Genomic DNA, 27713 nt, shown 5'->3' with positions numbered 1-27713 from the left:
ACAAAAGGAACCCTCTTCCACTACTGGTGGGAATGTAAATTGATACAGTCACTGGGGAGAACAGTATGGAGGTTCCTTTAAAATACTAAAAAGAGAATTACCATAGGATCCAGCAATCCCACTTCTGGGCATATACCCAGAGAAAACCATAAATCAAAAAGACACATTCACCACAATGCTCATTGCAGCCCTATTTACAATAGCCAGGTAATGGAAGCAACCTAAATGCCCACAGACAGACGAATGGATAAAGATGTGGTACATATATAAAATGGAATATTACTCAGCCATAAAAAGGAATGGAACTGGGTCATTTGTAGAGAAGTCGATGGATCTAGAGACTGTCATACAGAGTGAAGTAATTCAGAAAGAGGAAAACAAATATTGTATATTAATGTCTACATGTGGAACCTAGACAATTGGTACAGATGAACTGGTTTGCAGGGCAGAAATAGAGACACAGAGGTAGAGAACAAACGTATGGACACCAAGTGGGGGAAGCAATGGGGGGTGGTGGTGGTGGTGGGATGAGTTGGGAGATTGGGATTGACCTGTATTCATGTATATGCATAAAATAGATAACTAATAATAACCTGCTTTATAAAAAAAATAAATAAAATTAAATTTCAATTTTTTTTCAATATAAAATTTAATAATAAAACAGAAAAAAGTTCTTCCATTCACACAGATGTATTTATAGGAATGAATTATTTCCATGCTTATATCTATAAATGCATAAAAGAGGAATAAAATCTAACTTGAACCCAAAAAGGAAAAGAAAATCCCTGAACCCAACAGTTATACAGAGGAAAACCCTATCAAGGCACTAGCTCCAGCGGGAAACAATTCTGAAATTGGTCAGAGGTGGGGAATCATCTCCCATACATCCAGCAGCCCCCACCACCACCACCATGCGAGGAGCGTCCTCCTTGCAAAGCTGGGGAACCATACCGAGGCGTCTGTGAGTAAACGTGAGCTGAGCCCCGGGCCAGCTGCTGCTGAACTGTTCCCACCCTTCCCAGGTAAAACACCTGAATATGTACAAGGGCTTGAAAGCCTAGAGGAAGGGCCGTGGAGCCACACCAGCGACAGTACACAGGCCCACTTGGTGCCTGCAGGCCAGCCAGGATGGTCCTGGCCCTGGGCGCTCTTCTGGAAGCTTTCCATTTCCCTGCCTGAGATACCCCTCCTGTCCCGGCCCCCACTCCTTTTTTTCCTTCCTCACCTCAGCCCGGAGAGAAATTCCAGCGGAAGTTATGGGTGACACATCCTCTTCTTTACAGGTGGCAGCCTGGCCACTCCTGCAGAAAGTCCAGCAGAGCCCCACTCACACCGGGCCACCAACAAAGCCGTGGACCCTCACACCCTCCCACCAGCACAGCCCCGAGACTGCTGACGGGGCAGAGGATATGGAGTCAGGCCCAGCTGCAGGGGCTATTGCTGCCTGGAGCGCTGTTTCTATTGCCCTCAACCCAGGCACACCTGGGGAGGGCTTGCCGGCAGGGTCAGGCTGCCCACGTCAGCTAACCCTCAGCCCTCAGGGCATCACATTGCAGAAAATGGACCTCTCAAAGACAGAATATTAGCCAAGGAAAAAAGGGACGCAATGCCATGTGCAGCACCGTAGATGTGTCTAGAGGTAATCACGTGACTTGTAGTAAGTCAGAAAGTGAAAGACACATATCGTATGATATCACTTATAGGTGTTACCTAAAAATTGATACCAGGGCAGATATTTCCGTGGAGAAGGGCAATCACAGATTCATTAAACAAACTTATGGTTCACCAATGGAAAGCTGTGAGGATTCGATATATTACGATATTGGGGTTAACAGACATATACAAACACAGGTAAAATATATCATCACCAAAGACCTATGGAATACCAAAAGAAGACTACTCAACATTCTGTCATAACGTACATGGGAAAAGGATCCCAGGAAGAAGAGACATATATATATATATATATATATATATATATATATATATATATATATATATATATATATAATATATAAATATATATATATATATGTGTGTGTGTGTGTGTGTGTGTAAAAGAAACACATCTTGCACACGTACAACAAGCCGAACGTTGTAATCAAACTTGCTGTAATAAAAAATAAAAATAAATAAATTAAAAACACGAACAAGAAGTAGTGAGGCAAACTTGAGGGGCTTTCTCCTGGCACATTCCATTCTAAATTCCAATCCAGAATGCGACTTCCACTGAGGCTCTGCTGCCCTAGTAACCAGATTTGGTAAGGGAGAACTGCTGCCACCTTGTGGCCGTTTCACACAATAGCAGCTTTAATCCCAGCGCTAATGGTCAGTTGATATTCACAATCATTGCAGGCCTGTAAATGACACCTGCCCTGAAAACAAATCCTGGGGTCATATATCGACCAAAAAATTCAAAAGACGTCCATATTTCCAAACGACAGTTTCAAGAGGCATATTTGACGCACATTAGTGTTCTGCTTCTTTTGCTTTCTTGCTTTCTTTGTTAAAAAAACGGGAATGGAAAAAGGCAACCCTCAGAATGGGCGAAAACGTTCGCAAACGAATCAATGGACAAAGGTTTAAGCTCCAATATATATAAACAGCACATGCAGCTTAATATTAATAAAACAAACAACCCAATACAAAAATGGGCAGAAGGTCTAAATAGGCATTTCTTCAAAGAAGACACAGAGATGGCCAAGACGCACATGGAAAGCTGCTCAACATCACTAATTATTAGAGAAATGCAAATCAAAACGACAATGAGGTATGACCTCACACCTCTTAGAATCGGCATCATCAGAAAATCTACAAACCACAAATTCTGGGGAGGGTGTGGACAAAAGGAACCCTCTTCCACTACTGGTGGGAATGTAAATTGATACAGTCACTGGGGAGAACAGTATGGAGGTTCCTTTAAAATACTAAAAAGAGAATTACCATAGGATCCAGCAATCCCACTTCTGGGCATATACCCAGAGAAAACCATAAATCCAAAAGACACATTCACCACAATGCTCATTGCAGCCCTATTTACAATAGCCAGGTAATGGAAGCAAACTAAATGCCCACAGACAGACGAATGGATAAAGATGTGGTACATATATAAAATGGAATATTACTCAGCCATAAAAAGGAATGGAACTGGGTCATTTGTAGAGAAGTCGATGGATCTAGAGACTGTCATACAGAGTGAAGTAATTCAGAAAGAGGAAAACAAATATTGTATATTAATGCCTACATGTGGAACCTAGACAATTGGTACAGATGAACTGGTTTGCAGGGCAGAAATAGAGACACAGAGGTAGAGAACAAACGTATGGACACCAAGTGGGGGAAGCAATGGGGGGTGGTGGTGGTGGTGGGATGAGTTGGGAGATTGGGATTGACCTGTATTCATGTATATGCATAAAATAGATAACTAATAATAACCTGCTGTATAAAAAAATAAATAAAATTAAATTTCAATTTTTTTTCAATATAAAATTTAATAATAAAACAGAAAAAAGTTCTTCCATTCACACAGATGTATTTATAGGAATGAATTATTTCCATGCTTATATCTATAAATGCATAAAAGAGGAATAAAATCTAACTTGAACCCAAAAAGGAAAAGAAAATCCCTGAACCCAACAGTTATACAGAGGAAAACCCTATCAAGGCACTAGCTCCAGCGGGAAACAATTCTGAAATTGGTCAGAAGTGGGGAATCATCTCCCATACATCCAGCAGCCACCCCCCCCACCACCATGCGAGGAGCGTCCTCCTTGCAAAGCTGGGGAACCATACCGAGGCGTCTGTGAGTAAACGTGAGCTGAGCCCCGGGCCAGCTGCTGCTGAACTGTTCCCACCCTTCCCAGGTAAAACACCTGAATATGTACAAGGGCTTGAAAGCCTAGAGGAAGGGCCGTGGAGCCACACCAGCGACAGTACACAGGCCCACTTGGTGCCTGCAGGCCAGCCAGGATGGTCCTGGCCCTGGGCGCTCTTCTGGAAGCTTTCCATTTCCCTGCCTGAGATACCCCTCCTGTCCCGGCCCCCACTCCTTTTTTTCCTTCCTCACCTCAGCCCGGAGAGAAATTCCAGCGGAAGTTATGGGTGACACATCCTCTTCTTTACAGGTGGCAGCCTGGCCACTCCTGCAGAAAGTCCAGCAGAGCCCCACTCACACCGGGCCACCAACAAAGCCGTGGACCCTCACACCCTCCCACCAGCACAGCCCCGAGACTGCTGACGGGGCAGAGGATATGGAGTCAGGCCCAGCTGCAGGGGCTATTGCTGCCTGGAGCGCTGTTTCTATTGCCCTCAACCCAGGCACACCTGGGGAGGGCTTGCCGGCAGGGTCAGGCTGCCCACGTCAGCTAACCCTCAGCCCTCAGGGCATCACATTGCAGAAAATGGACCTCTCAAAGACAGAATATTAGCCAAGGAAAAAAGGGACGCAATGCCATGTGCAGCACCGTAGATGTGTCTAGAGGTAATCACGTGACTTGTAGTAAGTCAGAAAGTGAAAGACACATATCGTATGATATCACTTATAGGTGTTACCTAAAAATTGATACCAGGGCAGATATTTCCGCGGAGAAGGGCAATCACAGATTCATTAAACAAACTTATGGTTCACCAATGGAAAGCTGTGAGGATTCGATACATTACGATATTGGGGTTAACAGACATATACAAACACAGGTGAAATATATCATCACCAAAGACCTATGGAATACCAAGAGAAGACTACTCAACATTCTGTCATAACGTACATGGGAAAAGGATCCCAGGAAGAAGAGACATATATATATATATATATATATATATATATATATATATATATAAATATATATATATATATGTGTGTGTGTGTGTGTGTGTAAAAGAAACACATCTTGCACACGTACAACAAGCCGAACGTTGTAATCAAACTTGCTGTAATAAAAAATAAAAATAAATAAATTAAAAACACGAACAAGAAGTAGTGAGGCAAACTTGAGGGGCTTTCTCCTGGCACATTCCATTCTAAATTCCAATCCAGAATGCGACTTCCACTGAGGCTCTGCTGCCCTAGTAACCAGATTTGGTAAGGGAGAACTGCTGCCACCTTGTGGCCGTTTCACACAATAGCAGCTTTAATCCCAGCGCTAATGGTCAGTTGATATTCACAATCATTGCAGGCCTGTAAATGACACCTGCCCTGAAAACAAATCCTGGGGTCATATATCGACCAAAAAATTCAAAAGACGTCCATATTTCCAAACGACAGTTTCAAGAGGCATATTTGACGCACATTAGTGTTCTGCTTCTTTTGCTTTCTTGCTTTCTTTGTTAAAAAAACGGGAATGGAAAAAGGCAACCCTCAGAATGGGCGAAAACGTTCGCAAACGAATCAATGGACAAAGGTTTAAGCTCCAATATATATAAACAGCACATGCAGCTTAATATTAATAAAACAAACAACCCAATACAAAAATGGGCAGAAGGTCTAAATAGGCATTTCTTCAAAGAAGACACAGAGATGGCCAAGACGCACATGGAAAGCTGCTCAACATCACTAATTATTAGAGAAATGCAAATCAAAACGACAATGAGGTATGACCTCACACCTCTTAGAATCGGCATCATCAGAAAATCTACAAACCACAAATTCTGGGGAGGGTGTGGACAAAAGGAACCCTCTTCCACTACTGGTGGGAATGTAAATTGATACAGTCACTGGGGAGAACAGTATGGAGGTTCCTTTAAAATACTAAAAAGAGAATTACCATAGGATCCAGCAATCCCACTTCTGGGCATATACCCAGAGAAAACCATAAATCCAAAAGACACATTCACCACAATGCTCATTGCAGCCCTATTTACAATAGCCAGGTAATGGAAGCAAACTAAATGCCCACAGACAGACGAATGGATAAAGATGTGGTACATATATAAAATGGAATATTACTCAGCCATAAAAAGGAATGGAACAGGGTCATTTGTAGAGAAGTCGATGGATCTAGAGAGTGTCATACAGAGTGAAGTAATTCAGAAAGAGGAAAACAAATATTGTATATTAATGCCTACATGTGGAACCTAGACAATTGGTACAGATGAACTTGTTTGCAGGGCAGAAATAGAGACACAGAGGTAGAGAACAAACGTATGGACACCAAGTGGGGGAAGCAATGGGGGGTGGTGGTGGTGGTGGGATGAGTTGGGAGATTGGGATTGACCTGTATTCATGTATATGCATAAAATAGATAACTAATAATAACCTGCTTTATAAAAAAAATAAATAAAATTAAATTTCAATTTTTTTTCAATATAAAATTTAATAATAAAACAGAAAAAAGTTCTTCCATTCACACAGATGTATTTATAGGAATGAATTATTTCCATGCTTATATCTATAAATGCATAAAAGAGGAATAAAATCTAACTTGAACCCAAAAAGGAAAAGAAAATCCCTGAACCCAACAGTTATACAGAGGAAAACCCTATCAAGGCACTAGCTCCAGCGGGAAACAATTCTGAAATTGGTCAGAAGTGGGGAATCATCTCCCATACATCCAGCAGCCACCCCACCACCACCATGCGAGGAGCGTCCTCCTTGCAAAGCTGGGGAACCATACCGAGGCGTCTGTGAGTAAACGTGAGCTGAGCCCCGGGCCAGCTGCTGCTGAACTGTTCCCACCCTTCCCAGGTAAAACACCTGAATATGTACAAGGGCTTGAAAGCCTAGAGGAAGGGCCGTGGAGCCACACCGGCGACAGTACACAGGCCCACTTGGTGCCTGCAGGCCAGCCAGGATGGTCCTGGCCCTGGGCGCTCTTCTGGAAGCTTTCCATTTCCCTGCCTGAGATACCCCTCCTGTCCCGGCCCCCACTCCTTTTTTTCCTTCCTCACCTCAGCCCGGAGAGAAATTCCAGCGGAAGTTATGGGTGACACATCCTCTTCTTTACAGGTGGCAGCCTGGCCACTCCTGCAGAAAGTCCAGCAGAGCCCCACTCACACCGGGCCACCAACAAAGCCGTGGACCCTCACACCCTCCCACCAGCACAGCCCCGAGACTGCTGACGGGGCAGAGGATATGGAGTCAGGCCCAGCTGCAGGGGCTATTGCTGCCTGGAGCGCTGTTTCTATTGCCCTCAACCCAGGCACACCTGGGGAGGGCTTGCCGGCAGGGTCAGGCTGCCCACGTCAGCTAACCCTCAGCCCTCAGGGCATCACATTGCAGAAAATGGACCTCTCAAAGACAGAATATTAGCCAAGGAAAAAAGGGACGCAATGCCATGTGCAGCACCGTAGATGTGTCTAGAGGTAATCACGTGACTTGTAGTAAGTCAGAAAGTGAAAGACACATATCGTATGATATCACTTATAGGTGTTACCTAAAAATTGATACCAGGGCAGATATTTCCGCGGAGAAGGGCAATCACAGATTCATTAAACAAACTTATGGTTCACCAATGGAAAGCTGTGAGGATTCGATACATTACGATATTGGGGTTAACAGACATATACAAACACAGGTAAAATATATCATCACCAAAGACCTATGGAATACCAAGAGAAGACTACTCAACATTCTGTCATAACGTACATGGGAAAAGGATCCCAGGAAGAAGAGACATATATATATATATATATATATATATATATATATATATATATATAAATATATATATATATATGTGTGTGTGTGTGTGTGTGTGTAAAAGAAACACATCTTGCACACGTACAACAAGCCGAACGTTGTAATCAAACTTGCTGTAATAAAAAATAAAAATAAATAAATTAAAAACACGAACAAGAAGTAGTGAGGCAAACTTGAGGGGCTTTCTCCTGGCACATTCCATTCTAAATTCCAATCCAGAATGCGACTTCCACTGAGGCTCTGCTGCCCTAGTAACCAGATTTGGTAAAGGAGAACTGCTGCCACCTTGTGGCCGTTTCACACAATAGCAGCTTTAATCCCAGCGCTAATGGTCAGTTGATATTCACAATCATTGCAGGCCTGTAAATGACACCTGCCCTGAAAACAAATCCTGGGGTCATATATCGACCAAAAAATTCAAAAGACGTCCATATTTCCAAACGACAGTTTCAAGAGGCATATTTGACGCACATTAGTGTTCTGCTTCTTTTGCTTTCTTGCTTTCTTTGTTAAAAAAACGGGAATGGAAAAAGGCAACCCTCAGAATGGGCGAAAACGTTCGCAAACGAATCAATGGACAAAGGTTTAAGCTCCAATATATATAAACAGCACATGCAGCTTAATATTAATAAAACAAACAACCCAATACAAAAATGGGCAGAAGGTCTAAATAGGCATTTCTTCAAAGAAGACACAGAGATGGCCAAGACGCACATGGAAAGCTGCTCAACATCACTAATTATTAGAGAAATGCAAATCAAAACGACAATGAGGTATGACCTCACACCTCTTAGAATCGGCATCATCAGAAAATCTACAAACCACAAATTCTGGGGAGGGTGTGGACAAAAGGAACCCTCTTCCACTACTGGTGGGAATGTAAATTGATACAGTCACTGGGGAGAACAGTATGGAGGTTCCTTTAAAATACTAAAAAGAGAATTACCATAGGATCCAGCAATCCCACTTCTGGGCATATACCCAGAGAAAACCATAAATCCAAAAGACACATTCACCACAATGCTCATTGCAGCCCTATTTACAATAGCCAGGTAATGGAAGCAACCTAAATGCCCACAGACAGACGAATGGATAAAGATGTGGTACATATATAAAATGGAATATTACTCAGCCATAAAAAGGAATGGAACTGGGTCATTTGTAGAGAAGTCGATGGATCTAGAGACTGTCATACAGAGTGAAGTAATTCAGAAAGAGGAAAACAAATATTGTATATTAATGCCTACATGTGGAACCTAGACAAATGGTACAGATGAACTGGTTTGCAGGGCAGAAATAGAGACACAGAGGTAGAGAACAAACGTATGGACACCAAGTGGGGGAAGCAATGGGGTTGGTGGTGGTGGTGGGATGAGTTGGGAGATTGGGATCGACCTGTATTCATGTATATGCATAAAATAGATAACTAATAATAACCTGCTGTATAAAAAAATAAATAAAATTAAATTTCAATTTTTTTTCAATATAAAATTTAAAAATAAAACAGAAAAAAGTTCTTCCATTCACACAGATGTATTTATAGGAATGAATTATTTCCATGCTTATATCTATAAATGCATAAAAGAGGAATAAAATCTAACTTGAACCCAAAAAGGAAAAGAAAATCCCTGAACCCAACAGTTATACAGAGGAAAACCCTATCAAGGCACTAGCTCCAGCGGGAAACAATTCTGAAATTGGTCAGAGGTGGGGAATCATCTCCCATACATCCAGCAGCCCCCCCCCCACCACCATGCGAGGAGCGTCCTCCTTGCAAAGCTGGGGAACCGTACCGAGGCGTCTGTGAGTAAACGTGAGCTGAGCCCCGGGCCAGCTGCTGCTGAACTGTTCCCACCCTTCCCAGGTAAAACACCTGAATATGTACAAGGGCTTGAAAGCCTAGAGGAAGGGCCGTGGAGCCACACCGGCGACAGTACACAGGCCCACTTGGTGCCTGCAGGCCAGCCAGGATGGTCCTGGCCCTGGGCGCTCTTCTGGAAGCTTTCCATTTCCCTGCCTGAGATACCCCTCCTGTCCCGGCCCCCACTCCTTTTTTTCCTTCCTCACCTCAGCCCGGAGAGAAATTCCAGCGGAAGTTATGGGTGACACATCCTCTTCTTTACAGGTGGCAGCCTGGCCACTCCTGCAGAAAGTCCAGCAGAGCCCCACTCACACCGGGCCACCAACAAAGCCGTGGACCCTCACACCCTCCCACCAGCACAGCCCCGAGACTGCTGACGGGGCAGAGGATATGGAGTCAGGCCCAGCTGCAGGGGCTATTGCTGCCTGGAGCGCTGTTTCTATTGCCCTCAACCCAGGCACACCTGGGGAGGGCTTGCCGGCAGGGTCAGGCTGCCCACGTCAGCTAACCCTCAGCCCTCAGGGCATCACATTGCAGAAAATGGACCTCTCAAAGACAGAATATTAGCCAAGGAAAAAAGGGACGCAATGCCATGTGCAGCACCGTAGATGTGTCTAGAGGTAATCACGTGACTTGTAGTAAGTCAGAAAGTGAAAGACACATATCGTATGATATCACTTATAGGTGTTACCTAAAAATTGATACCAGGGCAGATATTTCCGCGGAGAAGGGCAATCACAGATTCATTAAACAAACTTATGGTTCACCAATGGAAAGCTGTGAGGATTCGATACATTACGATATTGGGGTTAACAGACATATACAAACACAGGTGAAATATATCATCACCAAAGACCTATGGAATACCAAGAGAAGACTACTCAACATTCTGTCATAACGTACATGGGAAAAGGATCCCAGGAAGAAGAGACATATATATATATATGTGTGTGTGTGTGTGTGTGTGTGTGTGTGTGTGTGTATAAAAGGAACACATCTTGCACACGTACAACAAGCCGAACGTTGTAACCAAACTTGCTGTAATAAAAAATAAAAATAAATAAATTAAAAACACGAACAAGAAGTAGTGAGGCAAACCTGAGGGGCTCTCTCCTGGCACATTCCATTCTAAATTCCAATCCAGAAGGCGACTTCCACTGAGGCTCTGCTGCCCTAGTAACCAGATTTGGTAAAGGAGAACTGCTGCCACCTTGTGGCCGTTTCACACAATAGCAGCTGTAATCCCAGCGCTAATGGTCAGTTGATATTCACAATCATTGCAGGCCTGTAAATGACACCTGCCCTGAAAAGAAATCCTGGGGTCATATATCGACCAAAAAATTCAAAAGACGTCCATATTTCCAAACGACAGTTCCAAGAGGCATATTTGACGCACATTAGTGTTCTGCTTCTTTTGCTTTCTTTCTTTCTTTGTTAAAAAAACGGGAATGGAAAAAGGCAACCCTCAGAATGGGCGAAAACGTTCGCAAACGAATCAATGGACAAAGGTTTAAGCTCCAATATATATAAACAGCACATGCAGCTTAATATTAATAAAACAAACAACCCAATACAAAAATGGGCAGAAGGTCTAAATAGGCATTTCTTCAAAGAAGACACAGAGATGGCCAAGACGCACATGGAAAGCTGCTCAACATCACTAATTATTAGAGAAATGCAAATCAAAACGACAATGAGGTATGACCTCACACCTCTTAGAATCGGCATCATCAGAAAATCTACAAACCACAAATTCTGGGGAGGGTGTGGACAAAAGGAACCCTCTTCCACTACTGGTGGGAATGTAAATTGATACAGTCACTGGGGAGAACAGTACGGAGGTTCCTTTAAAATACTAAAAAGAGAATTACCATAGGATCCAGCAATCCCACTTCTGGGCATATACCCAGAGAAAACCATAAATCAAAAAGACACATTAACCACAATGCTCATTGCAGCCCTATTTACAATAGCCAGGTAATGGAAGCAACCTAAATGCCCACAGACAGACGAATGGATAAAGATGTGGTACATATATAAAATGGAATATTACTCAGCCATAAAGAGGAATGGAACTGGGTCATTTGTAGAGAAGTCGATGGATCTAGAGACTGTCATACAGAGTGAAGTAATTCAGAAAGAGGAAAACAAATATTGTATATTAATGTCTACATGTGGAACCTAGACAATTGGTACAGATGAACTGGTTTGCAGGGCAGAAATAGAGACACAGAGGTAGAGAACAAACGTATGGACACCAAGTGGGGGAAGCAATGGGGGGTGGTGGTGGTGGTGGGATGAGTTGGGAGATTGGGATTGACCTGTATTCATGTATATGCATAAAATAGATAACTAATAATAACCTGCTATATAAAAAAAATAAATAAAATTAAATTTCAATTTTTTTTCAATATAAAATTTAATAATAAAACAGAAAAAAGTTCTTCCATTCACACAGATGTATTTATAGGAATGAATTATTTCCATGCTTATATCTATAAATGCATAAAAGAGGAATAAAATCTAACTTGAACCCAAAAAGGAAAAGAAAATCCCTGAACCCAACAGTTATACAGAGGAAAACCCTATCAAGGCACTAGCTCCAGCGGGAAACAATTCTGAAATTGGTCAGAGGTGGGGAATCATCTCCCATACATCCAGCAGCCCCCCCCCCCACCACCATGCGAGGAGCGTCCTCCTTGCAAAGCTGGGGAACCATACCGAGGCGTCTGTGAGTAAACGTGAGCTGAGCCCCGGGCCAGCTGCTGCTGAACTGTTCCCACCCTTCCCAGGTAAAACACCTGAATATGTACAAGGGCTTGAAAGCCTAGAGGAAGGGCCGTGGAGCCACACCAGCGACAGTACACAGGCCCACTTGGTGCCTGCAGGCCAGCCAGGATGGTCCTGGCCCTGGGCGCTCTTCTGGAAGCTTTCCATTTCCCTGCCTGAGATACCCCTCCTGTCCCGGCCCCCACTCCTTTTTTTCCTTCCTCACCTCAGCCCGGAGAGAAATTCCAGCGGAAGTTATGGGTGACACATCCTCTTCTTTACAGGTGGCAGCCTGGCCACTCCTGCAGAAAGTCCAGCAGAGCCCCACTCACACCGGGCCACCAACAAAGCCGTGGACCCTCACACCCTCCCACCAGCACAGCCCCGAGACTGCTGACGGGGCAGAGGATATGGAGTCAGGCCCAGCTGCAGGGGCTATTGCTGCCTGGAGCGCTGTTTCTATTGCCCTCAACCCAGGCACACCTGGGGAGGGCTTGCCGGCAGGGTCAGGCTGCCCACGTCAGCTAACCCTCAGCCCTCAGGGCATCACATTGCAGAAAATGGACCTCTCAAAGACAGAATATTAGCCAAGGAAAAAAGGGACGCAATGCCATGTGCAGCACCGTAGATGTGTCTAGAGGTAATCACGTGACTTGTAGTAAGTCAGAAAGTGAAAGACACATATCGTATGATATCACTTATAGGTGTTACCTAAAAATTGATACCAGGGCAGATATTTCCGTGGAGAAGGGCAATCACAGATTCATTAAACAAACTTATGGTTCACCAATGGAAAGCTGTGAGGATTCGATACATTACGATATTGGGGTTAACAGACATATACAAACACAGGTGAAATATATCATCACCAAAGACCTATGGAATACCAAGAGAAGACTACTCAACATTCTGTCATAACGTACATGGGAAAAGGATCCCAGGAAGAAGAGACATATATATATATATATATATATATATATATATATATATATATATATATATATATATATATATAAATATATATATATATATGTGTGTGTGTGTGTGTGTGTAAAAGAAACACATCTTGCACACGTACAACAAGCCGAACGTTGTAATCAAACTTGCTGTAATAAAAAATAAAAATAAATAAATTAAAAACACGAACAAGAAGTAGTGAGGCAAACTTGAGGGGCTTTCTCCTGGCACATTCCATTCTAAATTCCAATCCAGAATGCGACTTCCACTGAGGCTCTGCTGCCCTAGTAACCAGATTTGGTAAGGGAGAACTGCTGCCACCTTGTGGCCGTTTCACACAATAGCAGCTTTAATCCCAGCGCTAATGGTCAGTTGATATTCACAATCATTGCAGGCCTGTAAATGACACCTGCCCTGAAAACAAATCCTGGGGTCATATATCGACCAAAAAATTCAAAAGACGTCCATATTTCCAAACGACAGTTTCAAGAGGCATATTTGACGCACATTAGTGTTCTGCTTCTTTTGCTTTCTTGCTTTCTTTGTTAAAAAAACGGGAATGGAAAAAGGCAACCCTCAGAATGGGCGAAAACGTTCGCAAACGAATCAATGGACAAAGGTTTAAGCTCCAATATATATAAACAGCACATGCAGCTTAATATTAATAAAACAAACAACCCAATACAAAAATGGGCAGAAGGTCTAAATAGGCATTTCTTCAAAGAAGACACAGAGATGGCCAAGACGCACATGGAAAGCTGCTCAACATCACTAATTATTAGAGAAATGCAAATCAAAACGACAATGAGGTATGACCTCACACCTCTTAGAATCGGCATCATCAGAAAATCTACAAACCACAAATTCTGGGGAGGGTGTGGACAAAAGGAACCCTCTTCCACTACTGGTGGGAATGTAAATTGATACAGTCACTGGGGAGAACAGTATGGAGGTTCCTTTAAAATACTAAAAAGAGAATTACCATAGGATCCAGCAATCTCACTTCTGGGCATATACCCAGAGAAAACCATAAATCCAAAAGACACATTCACCACAATGCTCATTGCAGCCCTATTTACAATAGCCAGGTAATGGAAGCAAACTAAATGCCCACAGACAGACGAATGGATAAAGATGTGGTACATATATAAAATGGAATATTACTCAGCCATAAAAAGGAATGGAACTGGGTCATTTGTAGAGAAGTCGATGGATCTAGAGACTGTCATACAGAGTGAAGTAATTCAGAAAGAGGAAAACAAATATTGTATATTAATGCCTACATGTGGAACCTAGACAATTGGTACAGATGAACTTGTTTGCAGGGCAGAAATAGAGACACAGAGGTAGAGAACAAACGTATGGACACCAAGTGGGGGAAGCAATGGGGGGTGGTGGTGGTGGTGGGATGAGTTGGGAGATTGGGATTGACCTGTATTCATGTATATGCATAAAATAGATAACTAATAATAACCTGCTTTATAAAAAAAATAAATAAAATTAAATTTCAATTTTTTTTCAATATAAAATTTAATAATAAAACAGAAAAAAGTTCTTCCATTCACACAGATGTATTTATAGGAATGAATTATTTCCATGCTTATATCTATAAATGCATAAAAGAGGAATAAAATCTAACTTGAACCCAAAAAGGAAAAGAAAATCCCTGAACCCAACAGTTATACAGAGGAAAACCCTATCAAGGCACTAGCTCCAGCGGGAAACAATTCTGAAATTGGTCAGAAGTGGGGAATCATCTCCCATACATCCAGCAGCCACCCCCCCACCACCATGCGAGGAGCGTCCTCCTTGCAAAGCTGGGGAACCATACCGAGGCGTCTGTGAGTAAACGTGAGCTGAGCCCCGGGCCAGCTGCTGCTGAACTGTTCCCACCCTTCCCAGGTAAAACACCTGAATATGTACAAGGGCTTGAAAGCCTAGAGGAAGGGCCGTGGAGCCACACCAGCGACAGTACACAGGCCCACTTGGTGCCTGCAGGCCAGCCAGGATGGTCCTGGCCCTGGGCGCTCTTCTGGAAGCTTTCCATTTCCCTGCCTGAGATACCCCTCCTGTCCCGGCCCCCACTCCTTTTTTTCCTTCCTCACCTCAGCCCGGAGAGAAATTCCAGCGGAAGTTATGGGTGACACATCCTCTTCTTTACAGGTGGCAGCCTGGCCACTCCTGCAGAAAGTCCAGCAGAGCCCCACTCACACCGGGCCACCAACAAAGCCGTGGACCCTCACACCCTCCCACCAGCACAGCCCCGAGACTGCTGACGGGGCAGAGGATATGGAGTCAGGCCCAGCTGCAGGGGCTATTGCTGCCTGGAGCGCTGTTTCTATTGCCCTCAACCCAGGCACACCTGGGGAGGGCTTGCCGGCAGGGTCAGGCTGCCCACGTCAGCTAACCCTCAGCCCTCAGGGCATCACATTGCAGAAAATGGACCTCTCAAAGACAGAATATTAGCCAAGGAAAAAAGGGACGCAATGCCATGTGCAGCACCGTAGATGTGTCTAGAGGTAATCACGTGACTTGTAGTAAGTCAGAAAGTGAAAGACACATATCGTATGATATCACTTATAGGTGTTACCTAAAAATTGATACCAGGGCAGATATTTCCGCGGAGAAGGGCAATCACAGATTCATTAAACAAACTTATGGTTCACCAATGGAAAGCTGTGAGGATTCGATACATTACGATATTGGGGTTAACAGACATATACAAACACAGGTGAAATATATCATCACCAAAGACCTATGGAATACCAAGAGAAGACTACTCAACATTCTGTCATAACGTACATGGGAAAAGGATCCCAGGAAGAAGAGACATATATATATATATGTGTGTGTGTGTGTGTGTGTGTGTGTGTGTGTATAAAAGAAACACATCTTGCACACGTACAACAAGCCGAACGTTGTAACCAAACTTGCTGTAATAAAAAATAAAAATAAATAAATTAAAAACACGAACAAGAAGTAGTGAGGCAAACCTGAGGGGCTCTCTCCTGGCACATTCCATTCTAAATTCCAATCCAGAACGCGACTTCCACTGAGGCTCTGCTGCCCTAGTAACCAGATTTGGTAAAGGAGAACTGCTGCCACCTTGTGGCCGTTTCACACAATAGCAGCTTTAATCCCAGCGCTAATGGTCAGTTGATATTCACAATCATTGCAGGCCTGTAAATGACACCTGCCCTGAAAACAAATCCTGGGGTCATATATCGACCAAAAAATTCAAAAGACGTCCATATTTCCAAACGACAGTTCCAAGAGGCATATTTGACGCACATTAGTGTTCTGCTTCTTTTGCTTTCTTTCTTTCTTTGTTAAAAAAACGGGAATGGAAAAAGGCAACCCTCAGAATGGGCGAAAACGTTCGCAAACGAATCAATGGACAAAGGTTTAAGCTCCAATATATATAAACAGCACATGCAGCTTAATATTAATAAAACAAACAACCCAATACAAAAATGGGCAGAAGGTCTAAATAGGCATTTCTTCAAAGAAGACACAGAGATGGCCAAGACGCACATGGAAAGCTGCTCAACATCACTAATTATTAGAGAAATGCAAATCAAAACGACAATGAGGTATGACCTCACACCTCTTAGAATCGGCATCATCAGAAAATCTACAAACCACAAATTCTGGGGAGGGTGTGGACAAAAGGAACCCTCTTCCACTACTGGTGGGAATGTAAATTGATACAGTCACTGGGGAGAACAGTATGGAGGTTCCTTTAAAATACTAAAAAGAGAATTACCATAGGATCCAGCAATCCCACTTCTGGGCATATACCCAGAGAAAACCATAAATCCAAAAGACACATTCACCACAATGCTCATTGCAGCCCTATTTACAATAGCCAGGTAATGGAAGCAACCTAAATGCCCACAGACAGACGAATGGATAAAGATGTGGTACATATATAAAATGGAATATTACTCAGCCATAAAAAGGAATGGAACTGGGTCATTTGTAGAGAAGTCGATGGATCTAGAGACTGTCATACAGAGTGAAGTAATTCAGAAAGAGGAAAACAAATATTGTATATTAATGCCTACATGTGGAACCTAGACAATTGGTACAGATGAACTGGTTTGCAGGGCAGAAATAGAGACACAGAGGTAGAGAACAAACGTATGGACACCAAGTGGGGGAAGCAATGGGGGGTGGTGGTGGTGGTGGGATGAGTTGGGAGATTGGGATTGACCTGTATTCATGTATATGCATAAAATAGATAACTAATAATAACCTGCTTTATAAAAAAAATAAATAAAATTAAATTTCAATTTTTTTTCAATATAAAATTTAATAATAAAACAGAAAAAAGTTCTTCCATTCACACAGATGTATTTATAGGAATGAATTATTTCCATGCTTATATCTATAAATGCATAAAAGAGGAATAAAATCTAACTTGAACCCAAAAAGGAAAAGAAAATCCCTGAACCCAACAGTTATACAGAGGAAAACCCTATCAAGGCACTAGCTCCAGCGGGAAACAATTCTGAAATTGGTCAGAGGTGGGGAATCATCTCCCATACATCCAGCAGCCCCCCCCCACCACCATGCGAGGAGCGTCCTCCTTGCAAAGCTGGGGAACCATACCGAGGCGTCTGTGAGTAAACGTGAGCTGAGCCCCGGGCCAGCTGCTGCTGAACTGTTCCCACCCTTCCCAGGTAAAACACCTGAATATGTACAAGGGCTTGAAAGCCTAGAGGAAGGGCCGTGGAGCCACACCAGCGACAGTACACAGGCCCACTTGGTGCCTGCAGGCCAGCCAGGATGGTCCTGGCCCCGGGCGCTCTTCTGGAAGCTTTCCATTTCCCTGCCGGAGATACCCCTCCTGTCCCGGCCCCCATTCCTTTTTTTCCTTCCTCACCTCAGCCCGGAGAGAAATTCCAGCGGAAGTTATGGGTGACACATCCTCTTCTTTACAGGTGGCAGCCTGGCCACTCCTGCAGAAAGTCCAGCAGAGCCCCACTCACACCGGGCCACCAACAAAGCCGTGGACCCTCACACCCTCCCACCAGCACAGCCCCGAGACTGCTGACGGGGCAGAGGATATGGAGTCAGGCCCAGCTGCAGGGGCTATTGCTGCCTGGAGCGCTGTTTCTATTGCCCTCAACCCAGGCACACCTGGGGAGGGCTTGCCGGCAGGGTCAGGCTGCCCACGTCAGCTAACCCTCAGCCCTCAGGGCATCACATTGCAGAAAATGGACCTCTCAAAGACAGAATATTAGCCAAGGAAAAAAGGGACGCAATGCCATGTGCAGCACCGTAGATGTGTCTAGAGGTAATCACGTGACTTGTAGTAAGTCAGAAAGTGAAAGACACATATCGTATGATATCACTTATAGGTGTTACCTAAAAATTGATACCAGGGCAGATATTTCCGTGGAGAAGGGCAATCACAGATTCATTAAACAAACTTATGGTTCACCAATGGAAAGCTGTGAGGATTCGATACATTACGATATTGGGGTTAACAGACATATACAAACACAGGTGAAATATATCATCACCAAAGACCTATGGAATACCAAGAGAAGACTACTCAACATTCTGTCATAACGTACATGGGAAAAGGATCCCAGGAAGAAGAGACATATATATATATATATATATATATATATATATATATAAATATATATATATATATGTGTGTGTGTGTGTGTGTGTAAAAGAAACACATCTTGCACACGTACAACAAGCCGAACGTTGTAATCAAACTTGCTGTAATAAAAAATAAAAATAAATAAATTAAAAACACGAACAAGAAGTAGTGAGGCAAACTTGAGGGGCTTTCTCCTGGCACATTCCATTCTAAATTCCAATCCAGAATGCGACTTCCACTGAGGCTCTGCTGCCCTAGTAACCAGATTTGGTAAGGGAGAACTGCTGCCACCTTGTGGCCGTTTCACACAATAGCAGCTTTAATCCCAGCGCTAATGGTCAGTTGATATTCACAATCATTGCAGGCCTGTAAATGACACCTGCCCTGAAAACAAATCCTGGGGTCATATATCGACCAAAAAATTCAAAAGACGTCCATATTTCCAAACGACAGTTTCAAGAGGCATATTTGACGCACATTAGTGTTCTGCTTCTTTTGCTTTCTTGCTTTCTTTGTTAAAAAAACGGGAATGGAAAAAGGCAACCCTCAGAATGGGCGAAAACGTTCGCAAACGAATCAATGGACAAAGGTTTAAGCTCCAATATATATAAACAGCACATGCAGCTTAATATTAATAAAACAAACAACCCAATACAAAAATGGGCAGAAGGTCTAAATAGGCATTTCTTCAAAGAAGACACAGAGATGGCCAAGACGCACATGGAAAGCTGCTCAACATCACTAATTATTAGAGAAATGCAAATCAAAACGACAATGAGGTATGACCTCACACCTCTTAGAATCGGCATCATCAGAAAATCTACAAACCACAAATTCTGGGGAGGGTGTGGACAAAAGGAACCCTCTTCCACTACTGGTGGGAATGTAAATTGATACAGTCACTGGGGAGAACAGTATGGAGGTTCCTTTAAAATACTAAAAAGAGAATTACCATAGGATCCAGCAATCTCACTTCTGGGCATATACCCAGAGAAAACCATAAATCCAAAAGACACATTCACCACAATGCTCATTGCAGCCCTATTTACAATAGCCAGGTAATGGAAGCAAACTAAATGCCCACAGACAGACGAATGGATAAAGATGTGGTACATATATAAAATGGAATATTACTCAGCCATAAAAAGGAATGGAACTGGGTCATTTGTAGAGAAGTCGATGGATCTAGAGACTGTCATACAGAGTGAAGTAATTCAGAAAGAGGAAAACAAATATTGTATATTAATGCCTACATGTGGAACCTAGACAATTGGTACAGATGAACTTGTTTGCAGGGCAGAAATAGAGACACAGAGGTAGAGAACAAACGTATGGACACCAAGTGGGGGAAGCAATGGGGGGTGGTGGTGGTGGTGGGATGAGTTGGGAGATTGGGATTGACCTGTATTCATGTATATGCATAAAATAGATAACTAATAATAACCTGCTTTATAAAAAAAATAAATAAAATTAAATTTCAATTTTTTTTCAATATAAAATTTAATAATAAAACAGAAAAAAGTTCTTCCATTCACACAGATGTATTTATAGGAATGAATTATTTCCATGCTTATATCTATAAATGCATAAAAGAGGAATAAAATCTAACTTGAACCCAAAAAGGAAAAGAAAATCCCTGAACCCAACAGTTATACAGAGGAAAACCCTATCAAGGCACTAGCTCCAGCGGGAAACAATTCTGAAATTGGTCAGAAGTGGGGAATCATCTCCCATACATCCAGCAGCCACCCCCCCACCACCATGCGAGGAGCGTCCTCCTTGCAAAGCTGGGGAACCATACCGAGGCGTCTGTGAGTAAACGTGAGCTGAGCCCCGGGCCAGCTGCTGCTGAACTGTTCCCACCCTTCCCAGGTAAAACACCTGAATATGTACAAGGGCTTGAAAGCCTAGAGGAAGGGCCGTGGAGCCACACCAGCGACAGTACACAGGCCCACTTGGTGCCTGCAGGCCAGCCAGGATGGTCCTGGCCCTGGGCGCTCTTCTGGAAGCTTTCCATTTCCCTGCCTGAGATACCCCTCCTGTCCCGGCCCCCACTCCTTTTTTTCCTTCCTCACCTCAGCCCGGAGAGAAATTCCAGCGGAAGTTATGGGTGACACATCCTCTTCTTTACAGGTGGCAGCCTGGCCACTCCTGCAGAAAGTCCAGCAGAGCCCCACTCACACCGGGCCACCAACAAAGCCGTGGACCCTCACACCCTCCCACCAGCACAGCCCCGAGACTGCTGACGGGGCAGAGGATATGGAGTCAGGCCCAGCTGCAGGGGCTATTGCTGCCTGGAGCGCTGTTTCTATTGCCCTCAACCCAGGCACACCTGGGGAGGGCTTGCCGGCAGGGTCAGGCTGCCCACGTCAGCTAACCCTCAGCCCTCAGGGCATCACATTGCAGAAAATGGACCTCTCAAAGACAGAATATTAGCCAAGGAAAAAAGGGACGCAATGCCATGTGCAGCACCGTAGATGTGTCTAGAGGTAATCACGTGACTTGTAGTAAGTCAGAAAGTGAAAGACACATATCGTATGATATCACTTATAGGTGTTACCTAAAAATTGATACCAGGGCAGATATTTCCGCGGAGAAGGGCAATCACAGATTCATTAAACAAACTTATGGTTCACCAATGGAAAGCTGTGAGGATTCGATACATTACGATATTGGGGTTAACAGACATATACAAACACAGGTGAAATATATCATCACCAAAGACCTATGGAATACCAAGAGAAGACTACTCAACATTCTGTCATAACGTACATGGGAAAAGGATCCCAGGAAGAAGAGACATATATATATATATGTGTGTGTGTGTGTGTGTGTGTGTGTGTGTGTATAAAAGAAACACATCTTGCACACGTACAACAAGCCGAACGTTGTAACCAAACTTGCTGTAATAAAAAATAAAAATAAATAAATTAAAAACACGAACAAGAAGTAGTGAGGCAAACCTGAGGGGCTCTCTCCTGGCACATTCCATTCTAAATTCCAATCCAGAACGCGACTTCCACTGAGGCTCTGCTGCCCTAGTAACCAGATTTGGTAAAGGAGAACTGCTGCCACCTTGTGGCCGTTTCACACAATAGCAGCTTTAATCCCAGCGCTAATGGTCAGTTGATATTCACAATCATTGCAGGCCTGTAAATGACACCTGCCCTGAAAACAAATCCTGGGGTCATATATCGACCAAAAAATTCAAAAGACGTCCATATTTCCAAACGACAGTTCCAAGAGGCATATTTGACGCACATTAGTGTTCTGCTTCTTTTGCTTTCTTTCTTTCTTTGTTAAAAAAACGGGAATGGAAAAAGGCAACCCTCAGAATGGGCGAAAACGTTCGCAAACGAATCAATGGACAAAGGTTTAAGCTCCAATATATATAAACAGCACATGCAGCTTAATATTAATAAAACAAACAACCCAATACAAAAATGGGCAGAAGGTCTAAATAGGCATTTCTTCAAAGAAGACACAGAGATGGCCAAGACGCACATGGAAAGCTGCTCAACATCACTAATTATTAGAGAAATGCAAATCAAAACGACAATGAGGTATGACCTCACACCTCTTAGAATCGGCATCATCAGAAAATCTACAAACCACAAATTCTGGGGAGGGTGTGGACAAAAGGAACCCTCTTCCACTACTGGTGGGAATGTAAATTGATACAGTCACTGGGGAGAACAGTATGGAGGTTCCTTTAAAATACTAAAAAGAGAATTACCATAGGATCCAGCAATCCCACTTCTGGGCATATACCCAGAGAAAACCATAAATCCAAAAGACACATTCACCACAATGCTCATTGCAGCCCTATTTACAATAGCCAGGTAATGGAAGCAACCTAAATGCCCACAGACAGACGAATGGATAAAGATGTGGTACATATATAAAATGGAATATTACTCAGCCATAAAAAGGAATGGAACTGGGTCATTTGTAGAGAAGTCGATGGATCTAGAGACTGTCATACAGAGTGAAGTAATTCAGAAAGAGGAAAACAAATATTGTATATTAATGCCTACATGTGGAACCTAGACAATTGGTACAGATGAACTGGTTTGCAGGGCAGAAATAGAGACACAGAGGTAGAGAACAAACGTATGGACACCAAGTGGGGGAAGCAATGGGGGGTGGTGGTGGTGGTGGGATGAGTTGGGAGATTGGGATTGACCTGTATTCATGTATATGCATAAAATAGATAACTAATAATAACCTGCTTTATAAAAAAAATAAATAAAATTAAATTTCAATTTTTTTTCAATATAAAATTTAATAATAAAACAGAAAAAAGTTCTTCCATTCACACAGATGTATTTATAGGAATGAATTATTTCCATGCTTATATCTATAAATGCATAAAAGAGGAATAAAATCTAACTTGAACCCAAAAAGGAAAAGAAAATCCCTGAACCCAACAGTTATACAGAGGAAAACCCTATCAAGGCACTAGCTCCAGCGGGAAACAATTCTGAAATTGGTCAGAGGTGGGGAATCATCTCCCATACATCCAGCAGCCCCCCCCCACCACCATGCGAGGAGCGTCCTCCTTGCAAAGCTGGGGAACCATACCGAGGCGTCTGTGAGTAAACGTGAGCTGAGCCCCGGGCCAGCTGCTGCTGAACTGTTCCCACCCTTCCCAGGTAAAACACCTGAATATGTACAAGGGCTTGAAAGCCTAGAGGAAGGGCCGTGGAGCCACACCAGCGACAGTACACAGGCCCACTTGGTGCCTGCAGGCCAGCCAGGATGGTCCTGGCCCCGGGCGCTCTTCTGGAAGCTTTCCATTTCCCTGCCTGAGATACCCCTCCTGTCCCGGCCCCCATTCCTTTTTTTCCTTCCTCACCTCAGCCCGGAGAGAAATTCCAGCGGAAGTTATGGGTGACACATCCTCTTCTTTACAGGTGGCAGCCTGGCCACTCCTGCAGAAAGTCCAGCAGAGCCCCACTCACACCGGGCCACCAACAAAGCCGTGGACCCTCACACCCTCCCACCAGCACAGCCCCGAGACTGCTGACGGGGCAGAGGATATGGAGTCAGGCCCAGCTGCAGGGGCTATTGCTGCCTGGAGCGCTGTTTCTATTGCCCTCAACCCAGGCACACCTGGGGAGGGCTTGCCGGCAGGGTCAGGCTGCCCACGTCAGCTAACCCTCAGCCCTCAGGGCATCACATTGCAGAAAATGGACCTCTCAAAGACAGAATATTAGCCAAGGAAAAAAGGGACGCAATGCCATGTGCAGCACCGTAGATGTGTCTAGAGGTAATCACGTGACTTGTAGTAAGTCAGAAAGTGAAAGACACATATCGTATGATATCACTTATAGGTGTTACCTAAAAATTGATACCAGGGCAGATATTTCCGTGGAGAAGGGCAATCACAGATTCATTAAACAAACTTATGGTTCACCAATGGAAAGCTGTGAGGATTCGATACATTACGATATTGGGGTTAACAGACATATACAAACACAGGTGAAATATATCATCACCAAAGACCTATGGAATACCAAGAGAAGACTACTCAACATTCTGTCATAACGTACATGGGAAAAGGATCCCAGGAAGAAGAGACATATATATATATATATATATATATATATATAAATATATATATATATATGTGTGTGTGTGTGTGTGTAAAAGAAACACATCTTGCACACGTACAACAAGCCGAACGTTGTAATCAAACTTGCTGTAATAAAAAATAAAAATAAATAAATTAAAAACACGAACAAGAAGTAGTGAGGCAAAACTGAGGGGCTTTCTCCTGGCACATTCCATTCTAAATTCCAATCCAGAATGCGACTTCCACTGAGGCTCTGCTGCCCTAGTAACCAGATTTGGTAAGGGAGAACTGCTGCCACCTTGTGGCCGTTTCACACAATAGCAGCTTTAATCCCAGCGCTAATGGTCAGTTGATATTCACAATCATTGCAGGCCTGTAAATGACACCTGCCCTGAAAACAAATCCTGGGGTCATATATCGACCAAAAAATTCAAAAGACGTCCATATTTCCAAACGACAGTTTCAAGAGGCATATTTGACGCACATTAGTGTTCTGCTTCTTTTGCTTTCTTGCTTTCTTTGTTAAAAAAACGGGAATGGAAAAAGGCAACCCTCAGAATGGGCGAAAACGTTCGCAAACGAATCAATGGACAAAGGTTTAAGCTCCAATATATATAAACAGCACATGCAGCTTAATATTAATAAAACAAACAACCCAATACAAAAATGGGCAGAAGGTCTAAATAGGCATTTCTTCAAAGAAGACACAGAGATGGCCAAGACGCACATGGAAAGCTGCTCAACATCACTAATTATTAGAGAAATGCAAATCAAAACGACAATGAGGTATGACCTCACACCTCTTAGAATCGGCATCATCAGAAAATCTACAAACCACAAATTCTGGGGAGGGTGTGGACAAAAGGAACCCTCTTCCACTACTGGTGGGAATGTAAATTGATACAGTCACTGGGGAGAACAGTATGGAGGTTCCTTTAAAATACTAAAAAGAGAATTACCATAGGATCCAGCAATCCCACTTCTGGGCATATACCCAGAGAAAACCATAAATCCAAAAGACACATTCACCACAATGCTCATTGCAGCCCTATTTACAATAGCCAGGTAATGGAAGCAACCTAAATGCCCACAGACAGACGAATGGATAAAGATGTGGTACATATATAAAATTGAATATTACTCAGCCATAAAAAGGAATGGAACTGGGTCATTTGTAGAGAAGTCGATGGATCTAGAGACTGTCATACAGAGTGAAGTAATTCAGAAAGAGGAAAACAAATATTGTATATTAATGCCTACATGTGGAACCTAGACAATTGGTACAGATGAACTGGTTTGCAGGGCAGAAATAGAGACACAGAGGTAGAGAACAAACGTATGGACACCAAGTGGGGGAAGCAATGGGGGGTGGTGGTGGTGGTGGGATGAGTTGGGAGATTGGGATTGACCTGTATTCATGTATATGCATAAAATAGATAACTAATAATAACCTGCTTTATAAAAAAAATAAATAAAATTAAATTTCAATTTTTTTTCAATATAAAATTTAATAATAAAACAGAAAAAAGTTCTTCCATTCACACAGATGTATTTATAGGAATGAATTATTTCCATGCTTATATCTATAAATGCATAAAAGAGGAATAAAATCTAACTTGAACCCAAAAAGGAAAAGAAAATCCCTGAACCCAACAGTTATACAGAGGAAAACCCTATCAAGGCACTAGCTCCAGCGGGAAACAATTCTGAAATTGGTCAGAAGTGGGGAATCATCTCCCATACATCCAGCAGCCACCCCCCCACCACCATGCGAGGAGCGTCCTCCTTGCAAAGCTGGGGAACCATACCGAGGCGTCTGTGAGTAAACGTGAGCTGAGCCCCGGGCCAGCTGCTGCTGAACTGTTCCCACCCTTCCCAGGTAAAACACCTGAATATGTACAAGGGCTTGAAAGCCTAGAGGAAGGGCCGTGGAGCCACACCAGCGACAGTACACAGGCCCACTTGGTGCCTGCAGGCCAGCCAGGATGGTCCTGGCCCTGGGCGCTCTTCTGGAAGCTTTCCATTTCCCTGCCTGAGATACCCCTCCTGTCCCGGCCCCCACTCCTTTTTTTCCTTCCTCACCTCAGCCCGGAGAGAAATTCCAGCGGAAGTTATGGGTGACACATCCTCTTCTTTACAGGTGGCAGCCTGGCCACTCCTGCAGAAAGTCCAGCAGAGCCCCACTCACACCGGGCCACCAACAAAGCCGTGGACCCTCACACCCTCCCACCAGCACAGCCCCGAGACTGCTGACGGGGCAGAGGATATGGAGTCAGGCCCAGCTGCAGGGGCTATTGCTGCCTGGAGCGCTGTTTCTATTGCCCTCAACCCAGGCACACCTGGGGAGGGCTTGCCGGCAGGGTCAGGCTGCCCACGTCAGCTAACCCTCAGCCCTCAGGGCATCACATTGCAGAAAATGGACCTCTCAAAGACAGAATATTAGCCAAGGAAAAAAGGGACGCAATGCCATGTGCAGCACCGTAGATGTGTCTAGAGGTAATCACGTGACTTGTAGTAAGTCAGAAAGTGAAAGACACATATCGTATGATATCACTTATAGGTGTTACCTAAAAATTGATACCAGGGCAGATATTTCCGCGGAGAAGGGCAATCACAGATTCATTAAACAAACTTATGGTTCACCAATGGAAAGCTGTGAGGATTCGATACATTACGATATTGGGGTTAACAGACATATACAAACACAGGTAAAATATATCATCACCAAAGACCTATGGAATACCAAGAGAAGACTACTCAACATTCTGTCATAACGTACATGGGAAAAGGATCCCAGGAAGAAGAGACATATATATATATATATATATATATATATATATATATATATATATATAAATATATATATATATATGTGTGTGTGTGTGTGTGTGTAAAAGAAACACATCTTGCACACGTACAACAAGCCGAACGTTGTAATCAAACTTGCTGTAATAAAAAATAAAAATAAATAAATTAAAAACACGAACAAGAAGTAGTGAGGCAAACTTGAGGGGCTTTCTCCTGGCACATTCCATTCTAAATTCCAATCCAGAATGCGACTTCCACTGAGGCTCTGCTGCCCTAGTAACCAGATTTGGTAAGGGAGAACTGCTGCCACCTTGTGGCCGTTTCACACAATAGCAGCTTTAATCCCAGCGCTAATGGTCAGTTGATATTCACAATCATTGCAGGCCTGTAAATGACACCTGCCCTGAAAACAAATCCTGGGGTCATATATCGACCAAAAAATTCAAAAGACGTCCATATTTCCAAACGACAGTTTCAAGAGGCA

The sequence above is a fragment of the Mesoplodon mirus genome (genome assembly GCF_964341445.2).
Source record: "Mesoplodon mirus genome assembly, chromosome: 10".
Lineage (NCBI taxonomy): Eukaryota > Metazoa > Chordata > Mammalia > Artiodactyla > Ziphiidae > Mesoplodon > Mesoplodon mirus.
This window is presented reverse-complemented; position numbering follows the sequence as displayed.